General features: G+C 46.8%; 1 protein-coding gene and 1 non-coding gene across 2 annotated transcripts in view; both read left to right on the forward strand.

The window, feature by feature from the left end:
* Positions 1–23,206, forward strand: part of ADCY3 (adenylate cyclase 3) — an 81,704-nt gene that overhangs the window by 10,951 nt on the left and 47,547 nt on the right. The gene's annotated exons all lie outside the window — the stretch shown is intronic.
* On the forward strand, positions 18,998–19,070 carry TRNAG-CCC. Its single transcript has one exon. It is a non-coding gene; the product is annotated as a tRNA-Gly (tRNA).

Raw genomic sequence — 23,206 nt, forward strand, 5'->3', positions numbered from 1 at the left:
CCCCCTGCTACCCACCAGGGCCCATTTCCCAGTAATGGGCGATGCTGTCAGCTAGACGCAGCCTCCCCCAGATTGCAAGAAAAGTGCCACAATTTCTCACTCTTCAGCTCTCTGTTTTCTAAACTCCTACATATGATTACAGTTTATCTTTCATTGTGCTGCATCAAGCACTCTGGAAAACAGAGGAGTCCCCCCTTCCCTAAACTGGGGCCATAGTTGTTACGTGGCCCATCTCTGGGGACAGATCTGGGACGTTGCCCCTTTATGTCAAAAAAGGGTCCTACGTAGGAGGATTACTTTAGCTGAGCCACCATTTTTCTTGTTGTCTAAGAAACGAAATGCATACTTTTCAGATAAAGTTCCCTATGAGGACAAAAATTCTATACTTTGTAAAAAATAAATATAAATATATTTGTTTGGCTGTGCCAGGTCTTAGTTGCGGCATGAGGGATCTTTAACTGTGGCATGTGGGATCTAGTTCCTTGATCAGGGATTGAACCTGGGCCCTATTCGTTGGGAGTGCAGAGTCATAGTCACTAGACCATCAGGGTAGTCCCAAGAATTCTGTACTTTTGATGCAGGGCTGTTTGTTTGCATCACAGCCGAGGCCTTTCACTTAATATCTTTTTTCCTTATTCCCTCTCTTTGAGGAATCAATTACGAGTAGCAGCAGGTGAGAGACTCAGTGAAGGAAGTCTCTGGAATGATTTAGACTGGAGGAATGTCAAATGTGTTCTTCCTTTCAGTTGAATGCTTGAGATTTCAATGTGAAGCTTGTTTGCTTCCTTTATTGTGAATAAGGGAGCTGTGGGTGCCCACTGCTCCTGGGTGACCTCATTTTGTTCATTTTCATGCCCACCTCACAACACTCATCGCTGGATTTAGGGGTAGAAAAGATCATGGAGCTTGTGGTCCAATTTACAAGGTGCCCAGAATCAGAGTGTGAAGATGGAGCATGGCTGGGGTCAGGTCCAAATGCAGTGGCAGTCCTTTAACCTGGAGAGATTGACACAGGTGTTTGGTCAGTTGATGCCAAAAGTTAAATTATTTGACAGTGGTCATACAGCTCTGTGTCAGAACAAAGAGAATTTTACTGTATGTTAAGAAAAGGGAGTGAAAACAAAAGCTAGATGGTGGTAAGCATTGGTGGTCACCAGATGACCTTGATGCATTTTGTGTGTGTAAGAGCCACGATGCCTTAGATACTGTGGGGCAAGAAGGGGGTTGGATGGGGCACAAAAGAACATTCTGGGGGTGATGGAAGCATTCCCTGTGGTTACTGTGGATGTAGTCACACAGTTGTGTGAATTTGTCAACACTCATCAAAGTAACATTGTATTATTATTATTTGGCTGTACCACATGGCTTGCAAGATCTTAGTTACCTGACCAGGAATGGAACTCGGGGACCCTGCAGTAAAAGCACAGAGTCCTAATCACTAGATGGCTAGGGAATATACATTTTACATGGGTGCTTTTTATTGTATGTGAACTTTAACTCAATGAAGTAGATTTTTAAAAGTCAGTAGAATCCAGCAATCACAAAAAAATTGCACATAAACATTTATATGCATTTAAAATAGCTTATTTCAGCTGAAAACATCTAGCTACTCATCTTTTGTGGAAAGGAAAGATCATTGCGTCTGGGTGTCCTTTTTGGTGTTCCTTGTGACCTTTTGTAGGTAAGATGTGACCTCTGTAATTTCTAGTTTCCTTAAAGTGTAGAGAGGATTAAAAGTCACTTGAAAATAATCTGGGGACCGAATCCTCGATCTTTATGATTTTTATTTTGGCTAAATTTTTACTGTTGTCTTGCCCACTTCTAATTCAGCAGCAATTTCTGTTAGTTACTCACATTTATTCAGAAATTTCCAACATTCATTTTACTTTTCTTAGAAATAACAACTATCTGTTGTTCATACTGATATTTTATTTGTTTAGGTTCTTAATTACATTATGGGCTTCCCTCATAGCTCAGTGGGTAAAGAATCTGCCTGTAATGCAGGAGACCTGGGTTCGATTCCTGGGTTGGGAAGATCCCCTGGAGACGGAAATGGCAATCCACTCCAGTACTCTTGCCTGGAAAATTCCATGGACAGAGGAGCCTGGTGGGCTACAGTCCATGGGGTCACAAGAGTCAGACACGACTTAGCGACTAAACTACCTCCACCACCAGAAGTTGGAGCAGATGTGCAGGAAAGTTCTAGAGAGGTCCTGCCAGCCATGCACAGAAGGTCAGGAGGTTTTGTGGGAGTGGGTGGACTTGACTAATCCGGAACATGGGTTTGGAGGGCTTTAGCGCCATCCTGGTTGCTGGCCCTCCTGCTGGAGCCCCATCCTGCCCCTCTAAGCATCTGGTCCTGGTTCTGGTTTACCCAGGGGAAGGAACTCACATCTGCCTCTCATTCTCTACTCAGTAGCCTTCCTGGTATTTGGATTCAGCCATCTTGCTCTCTCTCAGTCTCCTCTTCAGCCTAACCCATTGCACTTTTTCATGAAGCCCTCAGGTGACGTGGTTTCTGGGCCTTACATCACCCTAGCACTTTCTTTGGCTGCAAACTGAGACGTGCTGCCTTTTCCTGTCTTAGACACATTTTCCCCTGCCTGCTCTCAGAACCTTGCCCATCCTGCCTTGTTGCAGGACACAAATGCTAGAGGTGTAAAGACCATAGCTGTGATTTGAGGTTTGGTGGGGTGGGTGGTCTCCATTCAGGGAAATTTAGATGTTGTTGTTCAGTTGCTCAGTCGTGTCTGACTCTCTGTGACCCCATGGACTGCAGCACCCCAGGCTTCCCTGTCCTTCACTATTTCCCGGAGTTTGCTCAGACTCGTGCCCACTGAGTCGATGATGCCATCCAACCATCTCATCCTCTGTCGCCCCCCTTTTCCTGCCCTGAAACTTTCCCAGCATCAGGCTCTTTTCCAATCAGGTCTTAATAAAAGAATCAGAGTCTACGTGAAAATGGAAGTTAATCTAGAGAAACCCACTGCTGCTTAAGTGGTAGGATAGCTCCCCAGAGACTGACAGAATGTCCCTGATCTGGCAGGATGTGCTATTTAAGGGAGTGGGGGCTGGTCCCAGGATGCAGCAGAGGAGCTGATCCCAGGGACCATTCACTGAAACTGCGGCCTGGGGCTGGAGGTGTGTTTGCCTCCCTGGGCTGTCCTCTGACCTGGGCCATGTCCCTCTGCAGCCTGGATGCCCCTTATGCCTTTCCCTTCCCCACTGCTTCCCTGTTCCTGTTGCCCTGCCAGAGCAGTAAAGACCAGCACGATTATCAAGTTACCCAGAGTCTGACCCATCCTCTTCCCTGTCTGCCCTCTTCTTTTCCTACAGGGATGCTGTGTTTGTTGTTGATTGCTTAGGAAGTCTAATTGCATGTGTGTGCCTATTGACGGGCATCTGTTGTCCTTCTGTCTGCTAATTTATCTCTTCACTTGGTCAAAAACATATGGTTCTGGACACATGTTTGCACAGGTTCCTGGGGACACAGACGCAGTATACATTGATATGAATCAGCCATCACGTATTCCCATCCCGATCCCCCCTCCCACCTCCCTCTCCACCCGATTCCTCTGGGTCTTCCCAGTGCACCAGGCCCGAGCACTTGTCTCATGCATCCCACCTGGGCTGGTGATCTGTTTCACCATAGATAATATATATTTTCTTAAAAAAATAATCATTGTCTGAATACGGGCCTGGCACAGAGCAATCCCTCCATCGTTGTTGAATGTTGCATGAATTATGAGTAAGTTGAATCACATGAAATAACCAATATCCAACCATTTTCAACATGCAAGCAATGGCAATTTCATTTCATATGGTTCTGTTTACTATAAAAGTAACAAATGTGCTCACTAGGGAAAGCCTCAGTTCAGTTCAGTCGGTTCACTTGCTCAGTCCTGTCCAACTCTTTGCGACCCCATGAACTGCAGCACGTCAGGCCTCCTTGTCCATCACCAACTCCCGGAGTTTCAAACTCATTTGAATGAGTTTGAGTTCAAACTCATTTCCATTGAGTCAGTGATGCCATCCAACCATCTCATCCTCTGTTGTCCCCTTCTCCTCCTGCTTTCAAACTTTCCCAGCGTCAGGGTCTTTTTAAATGAGTCAGTTCTTCGCATCAGGTGGCCAAAGTGTTGGAGTTTCAGCTTCAGCATCAGTCCTTCCAATGAATATTCAGGACTGATTTCCTTTAGGATGGACTGGTTGGATGTCTTTGCAGTCAAAGGGACTTTCAAGAGTCTTCTCCAACATCCCAGTTCAAAAGCATCAATTCTTTGGTGCCCAGCTTTCTTTATAGTCCAACTCTCACATCCATACATGACTACTAGAAAAACCATAGGCTTGACTAGATGAACCTTTTTTGGCAAAGTAATGTCTCTGCTTTTGCCTGGAAAATACTAAATAGTATGGGGAAATATTATCCATAGTATTATCCTTCAAGGATACCTGCTGTTAACATTAGGTCCCTTTTTACAGATAGAGGTGACAATTAATTTTTTTCTTCTATACCATGTGTTGTTCTTATTGTAAGAAATATTAATATTTCATGCATGCATGCTAAGTCTATTCAGTCATGTCTGACACTTGCGACCCTATGGACTGTAGCCTGCCAGGCTCCTCTGTCCAAGGGAGTCTCCAGGCAAGCATACTGGAGTGGTTTGCCATTTCCTCCTCCAGGGGATCTTCCCAACCCAAGGATCGAACCCATGTCTGTTACATCTCCTGTATTGGCAGGCAGGTAGGTTCAACTGAGGCAGAAACATTAAAGTGAAGCCCCCTTTTCCTCTGCTGCTCCCCTCCCCATAGGCAACAATTGCCAAGTGTGTGGTGTGCATACATCCAGAGAGTTTTCTTTGAATTTGCATGTGTATGTGATATATGCACATTTGAGATTGAGAGATTATTTATGTAAGTTTATGCAAATCAATGAAGCAAACCTCTCAGTGCTAATATCCACACATTCCTTTATGGTAACTGGTGTCCACCCCTCAAGGTGGTCACATGGCCTTGGTGATCTGTAGCCCTTCCCTCCTTCAGCCAGGAGCGCCCCCGTGGGGTCCATCCTGGTCGCCTCTTGTGCACACCTGCGGCCACTCCTTGAGCTGAGGGAGTCATAGTATCCACATACCCGCCAAGTGCTGACATCCTTTGTGTTTCTGATTTTGTCTGTTTCATCATTGTCTTGTCATTGAACAAGAGTTGAGTTGAAACTCTGCCCTGCTGTGGGTGTGGGTCTCGGGAAAACCCCTTGACATCACGAGCTTGGTCTTCTCCTCAGTGAGTGAGGAGAATAGAGGACATGAACCCAGTGAGCATGAGCCAGACGTGGGGCCAGATGCCAGGGCTCCATGTCTGGTTCTGTCTCTTCCAGCTCCAAGAGCTTGGTCAGGTTGCTTAGTCCTCTCTGTGCCTTCATTACTGAATCTCTGAGTGATAAAATAAAGCTCTTGGAATAGTACTTGCCTTGTGTCTTTGCCATGCTGGTAATGATGACGCGCCAGCTCCTCCAGGGTTGTGGTGAAGGCCGTAATGAGGGGATGAGTGGACACACTTTGTAAACCACAAAGCCCCATTCAGATGCAAGTGTTACTATGATTATATGCTTATCTGTCGCTACGAACAACCCCAGAGTTTCCCTGTTGGAAGGTGGCAGACTGCATTTTGCTTGAGTGGTATTTACAGATCAGGAGGAGTTGGGATTTGCACCTGAGAGGATCTCATTCCTGTGTTTGCTCTCCCCAGCTGCCCACACTGCTGCTGCCAGGAGGGGTGGCCTCTGAGTTATTACTGAGTGTTTCCAGAGAGGATGCTGGGGCCCAGAGGGGAAGTGACTTGCCACAGAGAGACCGTCTCAGTGCCTCTGTCTGTAGCCTCGGCCTCCAGGCCCCCAGGCCAGCAGTGTGCTCCACTGTGGCCCACCATGATGGGGCACAGACACGCAACAGGAACAGGAAACAGAAAGGCGTTCATGAGTAGTTTGTGTGGCTCTGATTCAGGAACTTACTATGGGGATGGCAGCTTCAAAGGGCTGCGGGTAGGAATGGTTGGTGGGTGTTGGAGGCAGGTGACATCGTAGTAATGGAGTGAAAAGGGAGTGAGGGGCCAGTGGGGCGTTAGGAGGAGTTTGTTTAGAGAGGAGACTGTTGAGCCTGTGGTTGTGTGGGGAGAATGATGAGAATGGGAGGTGGAGACGAAAGGAGGGCGGTCACCTGGTATGGGCGTGTTTGAAAGGATGATGTGGAGTTCTGGGTCACTGAAAGAATTTCCAGTGAAAAATTGGGATGGCCTCAGGCTTCATGTCTTTTGCTGGTGAGCTGCTCTTGGTTGCTTGATTCATTTTGCTTCAGTTCTTCTAATTTGGGGAATTCTGTTTGCTTTCTTGGGGCCTTGGCAAGGATTCTCTCCTCAGAGACCTGGATCCAAGAGCTGAGTGGTTTCCTGGAACATGATTGCCTACTGCTGCTCCCCTGACTTTATAAGGAGGAAGTTGGAAGCTGGAATGGGTTTTTTCCAACTCTTGAGAGGCTACATTGAGAGACTGGTCTGAGAGTGAAGATCCTTGGAGGATGTTTCCTCTGGCTCAGGATAATTGACTTAATCTGCTGTGTGTTTCATTTTTCCCTTTGGAAAAAGGAGAGATGCTGCCTGACTCACTTCTTCCTAAAATACTGTGTTCAACTTCTTTCTCTGGAAAGTCTCGCTTAGGTGCATTTTGACATAACTCAGTCACTCTTAACTCCCATCACAGAGTCCAGTGCCTTTCTTTCTTTGGGGGCTGAGGGTGGGCCTCATCCCACGTTGACTGAAAGTATGTCCTCAAGGTCTCAGGGATTCACTATGACAGACGGCCTGTGAGAGTACAGAAAAAAGGCATCCTTCTGCCTTAGCTGGGAAAGGTCTCTTAGAGGAGGCAGTATTGAACTGTGCCTTGAGGGGAGAAATATATTTTGAGCCCTGGATTGGTAGGGGGCAGAGACAGTTGCTGGTGGGCAGTGGTCTGGGGTTGAATACACCCACACACAGACACACACACACACACACAACTTTGACTGCAGAATTGGGTGTATGAGACAGATGAGTCTGGAAGGTAGTCTGGGATCTCAAATGGGTGACCTGGAAAGCTATTTGAAACTGCTTTGACTGCCTTTTGTAGGCAGTGGGAAGCAATAGAATCCCAGAAGAAGAACAGAGAGAAGACAGAAAAAGTATTTTTCTAATAGTGAAAAAAATTCCAAATTCAATGAAAACTATAAATTCACAGTTCCAGGAAGCTCAAAATAACTCAAATAAATATAAAGAGCAAAAATAGAATCATACCAAAGCACATCATGATCAAGTCAGTTAATCCTAATGGTTAAGGGGAAATTCATAAAAACAACCAGAAAGAAAGACATAGAGGAACAAAGATAAGAATGATAGTAGATGTCTGGCCAGAAGTTATTAAAGGTAGAAAACAATAGGACTGAAAAATAGATCAAACTAGAATTCTATACTCAAAAAATATCCTTCAAAAAATGAAGGATATTTGTCTTTTTAAATAGACAGACTAAAGTTGAGAGAATTCATGACCAGAAGATCTATACCACAAAGCATTAATGAAAGTCTTTCAGGCAGTAGAAAATTGATACTAGATAGAAATTTGGATTGTACAAAAAGAATAAAGAAGCTTACGGAAGTTATTTTTTCTCATTTTTAATCTCTTTAAAAGACTATATAAAGTGAAAACAAACAATGTACTGTTTATAACAGAGATGTATGATGTATGACAACAGTAGCCCAAAGGACAGAAGGGAAGAAATGAAAATATACTGTTATAATTTTCTTACACTACATGTAAAGTAATAATATTTGATGTAGACTGTATTTTTTTCTTTTTAAGAAATTTAAATTATGGAAGTATGGTAACACATTTATAGGAGACTTGAAAAATGCAGAACAAAGTTACATATAGTTCTATATATTATAGTTTTTTAAGTAAATTAAGATTTTTAGTTGGAGTTTCAATATCAAACTCTCAAAAATCAATAGGATGGACAGAAAAGTAGATGGATATATAGACTTGAAAAGCACTATGAACTAATTCAACATAATTAAGATTTATACAGTTTTCACACAACAGCAGGATACAAATTCTATTCAAGTTCTCATAGACTGTAAACCAGAAGAACTGGAACATATCCAGGGACATAAAACAAAGTGCAAAAATTTCATGGTCTAAAGGTATTGATATCATACAAAGTCTGTTCTCTTATCACTGTGGAATTACGTTAGAAATCAATATCAAAAGATATTTGAAAATAACCCATATATTTTCAAGTGCAGTGTGACATTTACCAAGATCTTTGACTTAGCCACTGAAAGCCACAGTAAGGTTAGAAGATTGAAAAACACAGAATCATTGCAGAGAAGAAAGCATTTAAATGAGAAATTGATATCAAAATGAGAAATGAATATCTAAGATGCTTAAAAAAAACCATGTATTTGGAAATTAAATATCCATGAAATAGACTACGTTAAATTAAAGATGCATATAGGCATACCTCATTGTATTGTGCTTTGTTTTATTGCGCTTCTCAGACATGTGTTTTTCATAAATTGAAGGTTTGTGGCAACCCTGCGTAGAGGAATTCCATTGGCACTATTTTCCTGACAGCATTTGCTCACTTGTTTCTCTGGGTCAGATTTTGGTAACTTTTCCAATATTTCGAAGCACCAGCAAAAAGATTATGATTTGCTGAAGGCTCAGGTGATTATTAGTATTTTTTAAGTGATAGAGTCTTTGTTTAATTAGCATGTGGTCCTAGTGGTAAAGAACCTGCCTGCCGATACAGGAGACAAAAGACACCTGGGTTCAATGTCTGGGTCGGGAAGATCCCCTGGAGTAGGAAATGGCAATCCATACCAGTATTCTTGCCTGGAGAATCCCATGGACAGAGGAGCCTGGCGGGCTATAGTCCATAGAGTCTCAAAAGAGTTGGCCACAGCTGAAGTGACTTAGCACACCATGTTGGTTTTTTAGACATGCTATTGCACAGTTAGTAAACTACAATGTAGTGTAAACATAAGTTTTATGTGTTTGGAAAAATTTGTGTGACTTGCTTTATTTCAATATTCTCTTTCATTGCAGTGATCGGAACTAAACCCATAGCATCTGTGAGGTATGCATATATTGTAAATCTCAGAGCAACCATTAAAAAACATAACAAAAAAGTGTGGCACATAAGCCTATAATGGAGAAAGAGTAGAATGATAGACAATCAAAAGATGGCAGGAAAAGAGGGGAAAAGTAACAAAGAACAAATAAGACCAGTAGATGACAAAAGTTTTAGATTCAACCATACTGAAAATAATACTAAATGTATGTGATATAATGACTCTATTTAATAGGCAGGTATTATTGGATGGATAACAAAGTAAGAACCAACTATAAGCTATCATAAAGAGACCCATTTTTATTATAAAGACACTGATCTAAAAGGATGGGAAAAGCTATTCCATGAGACACTAATCAAAAGAGAGCTAAGATGGCTGGCTATGTTAGTAACAGATAGTGCAGACTTTGGAATAAGGAAAATTATCAGGAATAAAGAGGAACATTTCATAATGATAAATGAGTCAATTCATCAAAAAGACATTAAGACCCTAAATATATATATATATATATTCCTAATAACAAAGCTTTAAAATATGTAAAGCAAAAAAACAATAAAACTTAAAGGAATTGACAAATTTGTAATTATATTTGAAGATTGCAACACACCTCTTTCAGTTATTGGTAAAAGAAATAGACAAATTAGAAGTATAAAGAATATAGGACACATGGCAAATTAAAAGTATGCATTAATAGAACTTAACAACCAGCCAGACCAAAGTGGTATTTATAGAACCCTCTACCAATGACTGCAGAGTATAATATTTTTCAGATGCACTGGAATGTTCATGAAGACACACAGTCTGGACTACAATACAAGATTCAGTACATTAAAAAGTTACTCAAATCATGCAAAGTGTAATGTTATCTGACAAAAATAATGGATTGAAGTAGAAATAAATATATCTTTAAAATTCCAAATTATATTTGGAAAATTAAGCAACATATGCATAAATGGGTAGACAAATCACAAGTAACATTAGAGAATGTGTTGAATTGATGTGAAAACACAGCATACCAATTTTTTGGAATGCAGACAAAGCAGGGCCAAGAGGGAAATTCATAGCACTAAATGCTAGTGATAATAAAAAAGATCTAAAATGAATGATCTATGGGACTTCCTTGGTGGTTCAGTAGTTAAGAATATGCCTTGCAATGCAGGGGACATGAGTTCAATCCCTGGTCAGGGAACTAAGATCCCACATGCCCAGGAGCAACTAAGCCCGTGTGCTGCAACTGCTGAGCCCGTGCACCACAAGTAGAGAGTCCAGGTGCTTTACCCACATCGTTTTCATGAGTTCCGTAACCCACCCTGAGGTAGGAGTCCTGTTATTTCATAGAGGAGGGAGCAAGCTTAGAGCAGTGTTGACACCTCCCAAGGCCACAATCTGTGGTGGTGGAGTTGGAATTCAAGCCCAGTTTCTAACTGCTGTGTTTTACTGTCCTTGAGTGTTTACCTTATAGAGAGATAGTGTGTGTGTGTGTGTTAATATATTTGGGAGGGGTTGGGACAGATCACCCTAGGGGCCCCCAGAGGAAGGATGCCACAGGAAGTGTGATACCAAGTGTGAGCCGGGAGGGACTCAGGTGCCAATGGGGCAGACCACTGGCCATGCTGGTGATGGGCTTTAATCCTCTGCTGAGGTGAGGAGAAGATCTGATCAAAAGCATAAGGCTGGTAAGTGGGAAAATTCAGCAAAAACCAAAGGGAAATATTTAAAGAAATAGAAGCTTCTCAGGAAGTCAGGGGATGGTTTGCGAGCTCTCCTGGGAACTTGGGATACATGTGTCCCCAGGGTGAAAAAGTCCCTACTGGCTGGGTCTTTGAAGGGCAAGGACGGTGGAGGTGCTCATGAGTGGACAAAGCATTTGAGGGAAGAGGATGAAAACCAGGTCCAGAGGGGAACTTAGACCCAGTGAGCCACCTGGCATTGTCTGTAAGAGACTTTGCAGTTGACAATGAGAGGCCCTCCGTACCAGTGGTGATGACCTGGAGTGGGACCACTCAGTATTCATGGCAGCCACCTTACCAGCTGGATGCACCCTCGCCTTTATCCAGGGAAGGCTTGTCAGCACGAGGCGATGATGGCTCTGTGGGGGTAACAAAAACCAACTCCAGTTCAGGAGCCGGTGCCTCTTCTGCACGTGTTGGCACTGAATCTGAATACTCAATGACAGACGATCGGCTTGACCCCTAGGGTCTGGGGCGGGGCTCTCCCTTCACTCCTGGTGGCTGCAAGCCTGTGGGTTCATGGAGCAGAGCAGGAGGGCCGAGGGTGAGGCCATCTGATGCTGTGCCCAGATCTTGTCTGAAGACCCTTGGAAGGTTTATCTTCCCAGATGGCCCTCTGAGAAACCTGGTGGGGGGTGAGGCATGTCCCGTAGAAACAGGTATGTACACAGGGGAGGTTCTGGGTGGGGCTGCCCGCCACCGGGTGTTTCTTGAGGTCCTTCCTGGCGCAAGAGGGAGTTTCCCTGAAGACGAGTCTCTGTTTCTAAGGGTCCTGGTCTGGTGGTGGTTAGGGTGTTTCAAGCAAGTAGAGGGAGCAGCCGAAACTTCCCATAGTGCCCCTTGTCTTTTATTGTTTCTGCCCAGAGAGAGTCACTGCAGAAAGATGATGCAGTGAAAAGGAAAAAAACAGAAGTCATCCTAAATCTCCCTCCCCTGCATGATAAGCGCTGTTGACATTCTGGTGTTTCTGCTCCTGCCCCATTTCATTTCTACTCTGAAAATGAGATCAGAGTATGCCTGCATATTTAAACTTTTTTTTTTTTCTTCTAAATGACTTATCTTGCCCTTATTTCCTCTCTAAGAAACTAGAGAAGAAACACAAGGAGAGTGTGATCTCTCAGGGGCGGGGCCATCCGGGAAGGCTCTGTGGAGGGGCGGAGGTCAGCTAGATTTTGAAGGAAGGGAGGAAGTTGGTGGGGGGGCCAGTTTGGGTAGGGCACTGCTCACATTGGGATGGATGTAAGGGTGTGCTTGCCTGGTGTACTCGGGATAACTCAGGGTGACTATAACATCTGTGTTTCCATCCTCCCTCCCTGCATCCTTGCCTCCCTCCCTTCCTTCAGTCTCTCCCTCCCCCCTCCATCCCCCACTTATTCATTCCTTCACTCAGTAATCATTAAGCGCCTCCTATGTGCCAGGTGTTGTCCATTGCTGGCCACACAGGGTCCTTGGAACAGATCTTGTCCCTGCCCGAGTGGAACATGTAAAGTAACAGACAGACTCATGAGTTTTACTCAAAGGCAAACATTTAAGACACTTAAAAATAGTAATACAAACATGGATTTTTATGGAATAGAGTGCAGAAGCCGCATGCCCCAGCAGGGAAAGAGGTGAAGCTTCCTCCACATGTACTTTGGTGGAAAAGTTTGGGGGTCCTCAGAGTGTGGGCTGTGACACGTGCTGAGGTTCAGAAGTGCCTGCCGGGTAACAACGTTGGGGACATCAACTTGGCTAAAGCAGATGGTTTATATCCGGAGACTGTGGGAGATATTTGGAGAAGGTCCTAGGGGACAGAGTTATGTAGGACTTCACGTACCAGAATGAGGAAAATTGGCAGCTCTTGAGGTGTTTTGAGCAGGAGATGGAACTTTCATAAAGGTAATTGTGGAATTTTAACGTGATCCCAGAGGGTAGAAAGCTGAGCGCTGAAGAATTGATGCTTTTGAACTGTGGTGTTGGAGAAGACTCTTGAGAGTCCCTTAAACTGCAAGGAGATCCAACCAGTCCATCCTAAAGGAGATCAGTCCTGGGTGTTCATTGGAAGGACTGATGTTGAAGCTGAAACTCCAATACTTTGGCCACCTGATACGAAGAGCTGACTCATTTAAAAAGACCCTGGTGCTGGGAGGGATTGAGGGTAAAAGGAGAAGGGGACGACAGAGGATGAGATGGCATCACCGACTCGATGGACATGAGTTTGGGTAAACTCCGGGAGTTGGTGATGGACAGGGAGGCCTGGTGTGCTGTGGTTCGTGGGGTCGCAAAGAGTCAGACACGACTGAGCGACTGAACTGAACTGAACAGAGCTGAACAGAGGGTAGATTAGCAAGACCAGAGAGGGGCCAGGGAAACAAGTCTGTGCCCAGTCCTGGGGGAGGTGAGGGTTTTGGCTAGATGAAGGCAGGAGGAGGACAATGAGGAAGACCCAGAAAGACCAGATGGAATGAATGACCCACTGGAGGTGTGGAAAGGAGCACCAGTGACAGAACAGTCAGCCAACAAAGGCTTACTGTGGATTACTTGGGACGGGGTGCTGTTATCTTGAGTACATAGTCAGGTGAACTGTGGTCCCAACCCTTGGCTGGCAGAAATGGGACATTCAGCCTGGGGCTGGCTGGGGAGACTGCGACAAGCTTGGGTGTTCCCATTGTTCCCGGGCTATACCTGGGAGCTTTTGAACGATGCCCACATCTGGGCTTCAGATTTCACTGTTCTGGGATGCTGCCTGGGCATGGCCCCCAGATGAGTTTCAGGTGCTGCCAGGGTTGGGAGCCTACTCAGATGGTGCTAATTCAAGACAGTTGAGGCTGAAGAGAGTTGGGAACAGTGATAGCTCGCCAGGCATTTAAATTTGAGTTGTGGAATTTGAAAGTCTTTGTGTGTCACGTGACTCAGATGGTGTACAGAGAGGGCTGGGCCGTGGCCTGGCAGGTTCCTCCAGGCCAGCCCGTGATGGTGACTGTGTAACTCAGGGTGAGAAGGATCAGAAGATTGTTAGATAAGAGAATAAATGGACAGAAGAAAAACAGGCAGTAGGCAGAGGGAGTTGATGTAAAGCGATAGCAGTGTTCACAGTTTGGTTTAAAGAAGCAGGAAGGTTCCAGGATCTTAGCTTTGTTTTTGATATTTACTATAGCACCTAGAGAATCCCATGGACAGAAGTGCCTGGAGAGCTACAGTCCATAGGGTTGCAAAGAGTCAGACATGACTGAGCGACTGAGTACGCATGCCTGACAGTGAATAAAAGAGAATCACCTGGAGTGGGGGTGCAAAATTTAGATTCCTGAGTCTTAATCAGTTATCCTTGGGATGCCAACGCACCTGGATCAGAAACTAGAGAAACGGCAACTAAGGAATAAGCACTGAAGGGTCGAGTCAGAACCAGTGACTAAAAAACCACATCCCGGGTGTCTTCAGGCAAGGCTCTGGGAGGCTGCAGGGCTGAGCGAGGCTGAGTAATCCCTCAGAAGCACTCAGAGAGCAGAGAGGGAATCGAATCTCCAAGGAGAAAGCCATGACGCGGGTTTCTGCAGTTGAGAGTCTGCAGAAAGTTCTACTCTCAGGACATGAGTCATCTTGCATCGAGAGGTACAGAGTCCTCGGAATCCCAAGTTTGTTGAGTTCTGTGGTTCTGTGTACAGGGGCTTCCGTGTGCTTGTGAGACTGCAGATCCCTTTCGTGTTGTGCTGTTTGTGTGACGGTCATACCGCTGAGATTCTAGAACTCTCCTTCTGTCTTCAGATGGTATGCTCCTCTGGGCTGGTGCATTTGTTCTCAAGCTCACTCAAAGACAGTTCCAGGAAGTCAGGATATCTACACTCAATCCAGGTAAGGCTACTTAGAGGTGAGAAGGCCAGAGCAGGCAGCTGGAACCCTCTCATTGTTCTGGTGACTTCCTTGAGTGTACCGTTTGTTACTTTTTGCCTTTTCTGTATTTAACTTTGGTCCTTGTGAGAAATCGGGTTAAATTGCTTTTACTATCCAAGTAAGGAGGAGGAGGAGGAAATGGCAACCCACTCCAGTGTTCTTGCCGAGAGAATCCCATGGACAGAAGAGCCTGCCAGGCTACAGTCCATGGGGTTGCAAAGAGTCAGACACAACTGAGCACACACGCACATAGTAGGGCTTCCCAGGTGGCGCCAGTGGTAAAGAACATCCCTGCCAATGCAGGAGACATAAGAGATGGAGGCTCATCCCTGGATTGGGAAGATCTCCTGAAGGAGAGCATGGCAACCCATTCCAGTATTCTTGCCAGGAGATTCCCATGGACAGAGGATCCTGGCTTCTTCAGTCACTCAGTCATGTCTGACTCTTTGCGACCCCATGGACTGCAGCATGCCAGGCTTCCCTGTCCCTCACCAACTCCCGGAGTTTACTCAAACTCATGTCCATTGAGTTAATGATGCCATCCAACCATTTGTCCTCTGTTGTCCCCTTCTCCTCCTGCCTTCAATCTTTCCCAGCATCAGGGTCTTTTCTTATGAGTCGGCTCTTCGCATCAGGTGGCCAAAGTAGAGTTCATGGGGTTGCAAAGAGACACGACTGGGCACACACGCACCGACACACTTGCTGATCCATCTGTTCATATGTATATAAAAGCTCTGTGTTGTCAGCATGTGTGAAAACCCACGATTGAGTGTGACTAGCCCATGTTACTCCTTCCTGGGGACTACTGTAGAGCACAGGGAACTGTATTCAATATCCTGCGATAAACTATAATGGAAAAGCATGTAAAGAAGAATGTATACATGTGTGTAACTGAATCACCGCTGGACAGTAGGGACTACCACCTTTGCCAGCCTGTCCTCTTCTCTCACAATCAGTCTGTGTTTCCTGCATTTCCTGTGGCTTCTTTTCCTCTAGTAGACCTGGGCTCTTGAAGTTCTTTTTCACTCTCCAGGACCCAGTATGGGGTCCATCACTCAGTAACAACTTGGGACAGTTGAGGGTTGAGTTAAAAAAAAAAAAATCTGAAGCCAAACATGATTAAACATTTTAAAAATAGATTCCTTTAAGTAGAAAAGGAATCATTTGGCCTGTGGAAAAAAACCAGGGTGACTAATGGGGTCACATGTGTAAGAAGAGACACAAAGTGCCATGACCTGATGTTTTGTGTTTCTGCTGTGAAGCCGCACGAGGAGATGGAGCACTTTTGGTTTTGTGGTTCTTCATCATCTGGGCAAACAGACCCTTTGGAGAATCTGGTGAAAGCAGTGGAATTTGCTCCCCAGAAGAGGGCAAAAATTCCGCGCCCTCCCCCTCCCCGCCAATTTTAGAGGCTCACTGACTCTCCCTAACCTGGTCCACAGACTTCAAGGGGATAATCCTTCATCAGTATCAAATGCCAACTGTGAGATGTTTATTCCTGCATCTGCTCCTCCAGGATGGAGACAGACCAGGTGCTCTTCTCTGGTCTTAATCGCCTCTATCCATGGGATTTGGACCTTCCTTCTGTCTGTTGTGGGTGCATTTGTCAAGCTGCTGTGTCCTTTATTTAGCAAGTGTTGGTAGTGTTGTCCTCTTAGCCCATGAGGTATATAATGATATAAAAATAAATCTTCTTGTTCCATCTTTGTCCTCAGAGTTCCTTGTTCTTCAGTCCAAAAGCTTAAGCAAGTTTCAAGTGAAGACTCAGGAATCAAAAGGGAAGAAGGCATTGCTCTGGGCCAGGGTTTTTCAACCTCAGAGCTGTTGACATTTGAGGCTGGACAGTTCCTCATTGTGGGAACTGCCTGGTGCACCATGCAGTCTTCAGCAGCAGCCCTGGCCTCCACCCAGGAGATGCCAGGAGCATCCTCCCCTCTAGTTGTGACAATCAAAAATGTCCCCAGACACATTGCCAAATGGTCCCCAGATCACCACCGCCCCACCCTAGTTGAGAACTGTTCCAGCCTTTCTGCAGCTGGATTTTGGTTCTTACTAAAGGGACACCACAGTGGAGAATGGACTGTTCGTTCATTTTCTTTCTATGATAGCCATTTGTGCAGCTAACTTCTGCTCTGTGCCAGTAACTGGGCCAGGCCCTGCGGCTGCAAATGTGAGTACAAGACACACCCTGACCACAGGTGTTCCTTGCATCCTTGTCTGGGTGATACACACAGATGCATCAGGAGGTGGAGGGGGAAGGATTGTCTCATGGGAAAGAGTCTTTGCACCAGTGTATTCTCCATCCAAGAGGCTCTTTCTTCTGATTTTTCCTGTGACTGGGACTTTCTTGACATTCATATCTCAGTTTAAGCAACACTGCTTCAGGGAGACCTATCCTAACCATCTAACCACAGTCAGCTGTTTTCACCTAATGCTTTGTAACAAACAGCCCAGACGTCAGTGGCTCACAACCGCACATTTCTTGCTCATGTGTGTGGGTTGGCTGGGATGTGGGTTGGCTGGGGTGTGGCTGATGTAGGCTGGGCTTCAGCTGGTTTTGGCTACAAGCTGCAGCTTCAGTTCAGCTCTCCTCCATGGGTTTCTCATTCTACTGGACCAGTGAACTTTTGGTGCATGTTGTTCTCATGGCGACAGCAGCAGCACAGAGTGGGAAGCAAGCGTATTTCTTGCTTGTATCATATGCACGGACATCCATTTGGCCAAAGTAGATCACACAGTCCGAGTCAGCAGGAGGGAGGACCCTCATCACTCTGCATGAGGCCGTGGCAGAGGTGTGGCTGAATAGGACTTTACAGGGGAGTGGAGAATGGGGCCCAGCCGTCGCCTCACTCAGTCTATGGCAGCCACCCAGTCACTCACTCATTTTTATTCTCTGATGAGTTTTGATACTCTTATGTTGAATTATTTATTGCTTATTTGTCTCTTGTTACCAAATCATCAGCTCCATGACAGCAGGGACTTTTTCTGTTGTCTTCACTGCTAAATGCCAAGTACCTGCCTAGCACAGGGTGGGCATTCACTAAACTGATGGGTGGATGGATGGATGGTTCTGTCTGGGAATCAGGGAGGGGTGTTGGAGATAATCTTGAAATAGTAACAGCAGCTAATGGTTTCTGAGGGATGACTAAGGGCCAGGGGTGCGCTGCATGCTTATGCTTGACCTGGTTAAGTCAGAGCATCATTTCAGTGTGTGGCTAGCCCTCCGCTGGTCAGGGAGGGGAGAGAACAGGGTGTTCTGGATGGAGCTGTAGAGCCCTGAAATAGCACATCTTGTTAGAGATTGGAGAGATGCCCAGTGTGGCTGGAGTGAGGGGAGCCTGGTGGGCAGCGGCCACATACAAGACATAAGTGTGAAATGGGAGCCCCGTAGTCAGGGCTCCTGTGTTCCACGTCTTCAGGGGAGCCATCGTGTCTGTGTCTGGAGCAGTGCCCCTGTGTTGTGCAGTACACAACCTAGAAAGCTGTTCTGGTCACCTAGCAGGTCACAAGGGACCTTGTGTCACACGTCAAGAAGGTTGGATGACTATCTGGAAGTCATCTTTGTTTTGGAAGAGGGTGAACATTGAGTATCTTTTAGCAGAGGCATGTCCAAGCTATTAAACAAATAGGAAGCTTCTGGAAGCCCTTTTGAGGCAGGTGGTAGGAACTTAACAAAACACCTGACTTGGAAGAGCTTGTCACAGTGCCCCAAGGCTTGAGCTCTGCATTGTGTTGAGTGGGGTTGTATTGACTAGAGACTCCAGTCATCTCTTGGCTCAAGGATGCTGGCATTTACCCTGGGGGAACACGGGAGCATGACCCCACTGACTGCAGACCTCCCCATACGCATAAATGCTCCAGGTCTTCACTGGGTGCTGAGCTCCCAGGGTCCCCCAGCCCCATAGACTTCGCCCAGCCTCTGCTGACCCACATCACAAATCAGCTACCAAGACAGGAATGTAGGGAAAGCGGCCCTGGCCTCATGTTTGAGTGGTGTGCTTGCTGGGCAAGAAAGCGGTGGTAGACCTGCTGCAAGGCCACCCATGCCCAGCCAGGCTGGTTTCTGATGTTTGGTCTTCTGGACCAGGACAGATTTTTTTTTAATGTCTTGAAATTTAAACTCTGTGCTTGTAGGGGGAAAAATGAAAAGGGACATCTGTGTTCCAGTTTCAGCATTGCTAGGAGACCTGTTGAATTTGAAAGTTCTTGTAAAACTTCATTAAAGTGTTATTAGGGGGACTTCCCTGGTAGTCCAGTGGTTAAGACTCTGTGCTCCCAATGCAGTGGGCACAGGTTCAATCCCTGATTGGGGAACTAGGATCCCACATGCCACACAGCATAGCCTAAAATAAAAAGTGTTAGGTACCAATTTTCATTCTCTTCTCTGGAAGAAATAAAAAAAATGTTAACATATTTTGTGCCAACCCCTCTGTTAGGTGGTGTTGCAGAGAATCTGTTTTAATCTTAGTGGAACAGCCTTCAGGGTTATGGTGAGGATGAGGAGACCAAGTCTCAGAGAGGTTAAGTGACTTGCTCCAGGCCAGACAGCCTGCCGGTGATGGGTGATGGGGGAGTTTCTTTGTGACTGCATGGCCCAGCCTCTTTGCCATGTGTTCATCTACCAGTGGGCCCCTCCAAGGGTCTGCTGGGAGCATGGCTTCCCAGGTGGAGACCCGGTGGGCACTGTGTGGCTGTCATTGCAGGCTCTGGCCCGTCTTCCTTAGGTTGTGGAGGCTGGTTGCTGCAGAGGTGTCTTCTACCCTGCTCCTTCCCACCCTGCAACTCCTGGGAGAGTTTTTTTCCAAAACATATAAGTTAGCTTTAATGAACAGAGGCCTTCCCCCAGCAGCAGAGCTTCACAAGATCTCTGAGGACAGCTGACACCCTAGAGCTGCAGTCTTCCCCTCCGCCCCCCATTTGGGGAATGTTCTGGAATCTGCAGTCCTGAATGAGCTTACAGAGTGAGGTCAGCCTGGGTACTTGAGCCATGAGCCTGCCTCTGGTGGGGTGACTTCCATCTTAAAGCCCCACTTAGAGCCATCCCTGTCCCTGTGGGCTGTTAGAGACTGTGCAGGACGTGGTGACTCGTCAGATTCCAAGAGGAAGGATTTCGTAAAGGAGTTTTCTCACGGTTGCATTTCTGAGCTGGGGTATTATAAACACTTGGTCCAGCTGTCGTGGGTTAGACGAAGTTTTAGTCTGATTGTTTACCCACTTGGGAGATTCATTCATTTTATTCATTATTTTTAGAATCTTGTGTTTAAAAGGAAAAAAAGAACAATTCTTTTTTTATAGTTATGTTTCTTTATTTTTAATTGATGATTGCTTTACAATATTGGTTTGATTTCTGCCATACATCTACATGAATCAGCCATAGGTACACGTATGTCCCCTTCTTCCCACCTCCCATGCCTTCCCACCCCTCTAGGTTGTTACAGAGCCCCGGTTTGGGTTTCCTGAGTCATATAGCAAATTCCCGTTGGCTATCTGTTTTACATATGGTAGTGTATATGCTTCCATGCTACTGTCTCCATTCATCTCAAGGAACAATTCTTTTGAAACAAGACTGCTGCCCAGTCTAAAGGAGGCCACTAGGGCATGAAGAGGTGACCTCAACGGCACCCTGGAGCAGTCTTCTCAGGCATTGCCTGTCTAGGTGGGCAGCCAGGTGCTGTCACGGCCAGCCCAGGACCATGGGGAGGAGCAGGAGTGAGGGTCTGTGCATCTGGGCCGCTGCTCACTTTCAGAACTGGAAAGTGGAGCCAGAACTATCCAGATTCATCCTCTGGATGACATAGAGGCAGAGGCTTCGGGCCACACTCATTTACTGGCTGTGGTACCAGAGCCCATTACCATGTTTCCGAGATCCCATCTCTCTCTGGAGTGTGTGTGATGCCTTCTAACCTCTTCCTGAAAGAACGTGGCATCCCACCCACCCCTACCTTTCTCTTGCCGCTTTGTATGCTCTGCTTTATACTCTGGATATTTCTCAGACTGTCCCCCTCCTGCTGTCCTGGGGGTCTTCACCGTCCTGGGGGAGTGACCGAGCCCCATTCCTCTCTGATCTTAGAATGGGAGAGGTTGGCGTGCTGAGGATGGGATGTTAATTAGAACGCTGGGTCCTGGGAGGTCGTGGGGGGCCAGAGGTTGACTTTAGGATGGTTTCTTATCTGCTTATCTGTGTCCAGAGGCTGAAAGGGTCAGCTGAGTGGGAAATCTGTGTTGTGGCTTCATTACCTGGTGTGTCCAGCCCAACTGCTCTGCCTTCCTGAGCACCGGGTGCGGGGTGAGGTCTGGGGTCCTAGGGGTGAGAAGAACAGCAGTGCTGGCCTTACCAGGTGCCCTGTCTGTGAGAGACAGGACAGAACCCTGTGTGAGGAGGGTGGGGAAGGGATGGAGGGGAGGAAGGGAGATGGAGGCTGAGCAGGAAGAGGGGCAGCCAGGTGGGCTGGAGTGTTGGGAGAGGTATTTATGCAGCAGTGGGTACAAGAAAGGCAGCTCTGGAGGGAGTTGAATTCTGACAAGAAGGCCCTTCCCCCCTCACTGGAGTGGGAGCACCAGAAAATTCATCCCAGACCAGCAGAGCTCAAGGTTCAGCTTGAAGAAGCCCATTTGTCGTAATCACGGGAAAGACACATCTCAGATTCTCTCCAGGGTTCAAGCTTTCCTGGTGGCCAAAAGTTTGCAAAAGCTGGGCCAAAGCTGGGTCTGCAGCTTTTAAACTGTAGTGTGAGAGGCAATACTAGCAGATGAGTTAGAGAGATGACAGCTGCCCGCCTTGTCCATCATCGTGGCCTTCCCTGGACCCAGACCTTCTCTGGCAGTGCTGGGCTTGTGGGCCCTGGGGTGGCCTCCTGGTCACCTTTGATTCCTCGGTGCAGCACTGGGTGGGGGTGGGGCTCACTGCCGAAGGAGGCACGTTTTGGGGGAGCACATTCCTTTTGCTAAGTGAGACACACTTACATTTGTAAATATGAAACAGGTAATTTAGGAATTCCCGAGCCTAGAGCTAAAGACCACCCATGTGTATGGAAACTGTGGAAATCTGTCGATGTACAGCTTTGTTTCAGATGAAAAGTGCAAGCAGCTCACAGGAAGTGCCTTAGGGCTGGTATCTTGGTGGAAATTTTGATTTTAGTGTTAAAAAATATCTCATAGCCTTTCTGGGAAAAGGTGGGGTTATAAATGCTGCTTGTAGGATGGGATTGTGCATCAAAGAATAAGAAGAGAGGACTTCCCAGGTGGCGCTAGTGATAAAGAGACCACCTGCAGGATCAGGAGACACGGGTTCCATCCCTGGGTGGGGAAGATCCCCTTGAGAAGGGAATGGCAACCCACTCCAGTATTCTTGCCTGGAAAATCCCATGGACAGAGAAGACTGGCGGGCTACAATCCATGGGGGTCACAAAAAGTTGGACATGACTGAGCAAGCAGGAAGAAACCTTATCCTCTAGTTATGAGCCCTTGTTTAATTTCAGTTTCTTCTCCTGTAAAATTGGAATAACATCACCTACCTTGTGAAGATTCAATGAGATGAGGCGGGTAAGGTACATGCCCGTGTCTAGGATGTAAGGGTGTGATGTGAGGGGGTGTTACAGGCAAGGGAACTGGACAAGATCAGGGGCTCCCGGCCCTGGCTACAGGGTCCCCTGGGAGTGCATGCAGCCTGCTGTGCCAGTCACCTGTGCACACCTGGGGCGGAGCAGCTGGGCCCCCATCACCCCAGGGGACCTGTTGCAATGCCTCCCCTGGCACCTCCCCAGAGGAGACCCCTGCTTCCTTGGCTGGAGGTGTCCTTGGCTAGGCAGCATCACCTGGCGGATTTGTGTCCTGGATTTGGAGGCTGAGAGTTGGCCTGTTGTCGTGGGCTGAGCCTCTCTCCACCTCTGCCTGGCCCTGAGGGGTTACCGAGCTCCTTCCAGGCCTCAGAACTGTGGCTCCACGTGAGAGAGGTCAGGTGGACTAGAGCAGCTGCACCCCATGAGGGCCTTTTCTTCAGTTGAAGCATGGTTAGAGAATTGGGGGCACTCCAGGAGACCCAAGGTCTGGGACTGTGGGAAGAATCGCCTGGAAACAGATGCACTCACTGAAAGGTGGAGGGGGTTCCCTGGCATGGATAGCACCTGCAGGACCCACCTGAGCCTCCCGTGCGTGGCCCAGGTGCAGCTGTTTGCCTCCATATCCCTGCAGCCGAGAGTGCAGGTCAGCAAGGGGGTGAGGCTTCCCAAGACCAGGGGTGCCCAGGGCACAGGAGGCAGCGTGGCTCTCTGGCCAACCTGGAACCAACCTGCTGTCCTTCCCCTGGCCTCTCAGGACCTGGTCTCCAATCCCAACCTTTGTCCTCAGTGAGGTCAGAGGACCAGTGTCAGGGCTGAGGGACCTTCCAAATGAGTCAGTCCCTGCGTCAGCTCAAAGATGATGAAACGAACTCGGGCTGGTTATTTGACCTC

Source organism: Cervus canadensis, chromosome 5, assembly GCF_019320065.1.
Source record: "Cervus canadensis isolate Bull #8, Minnesota chromosome 5, ASM1932006v1, whole genome shotgun sequence".
In the NCBI taxonomy this organism is placed as follows: Eukaryota; Metazoa; Chordata; class Mammalia; order Artiodactyla; family Cervidae; genus Cervus; species Cervus canadensis.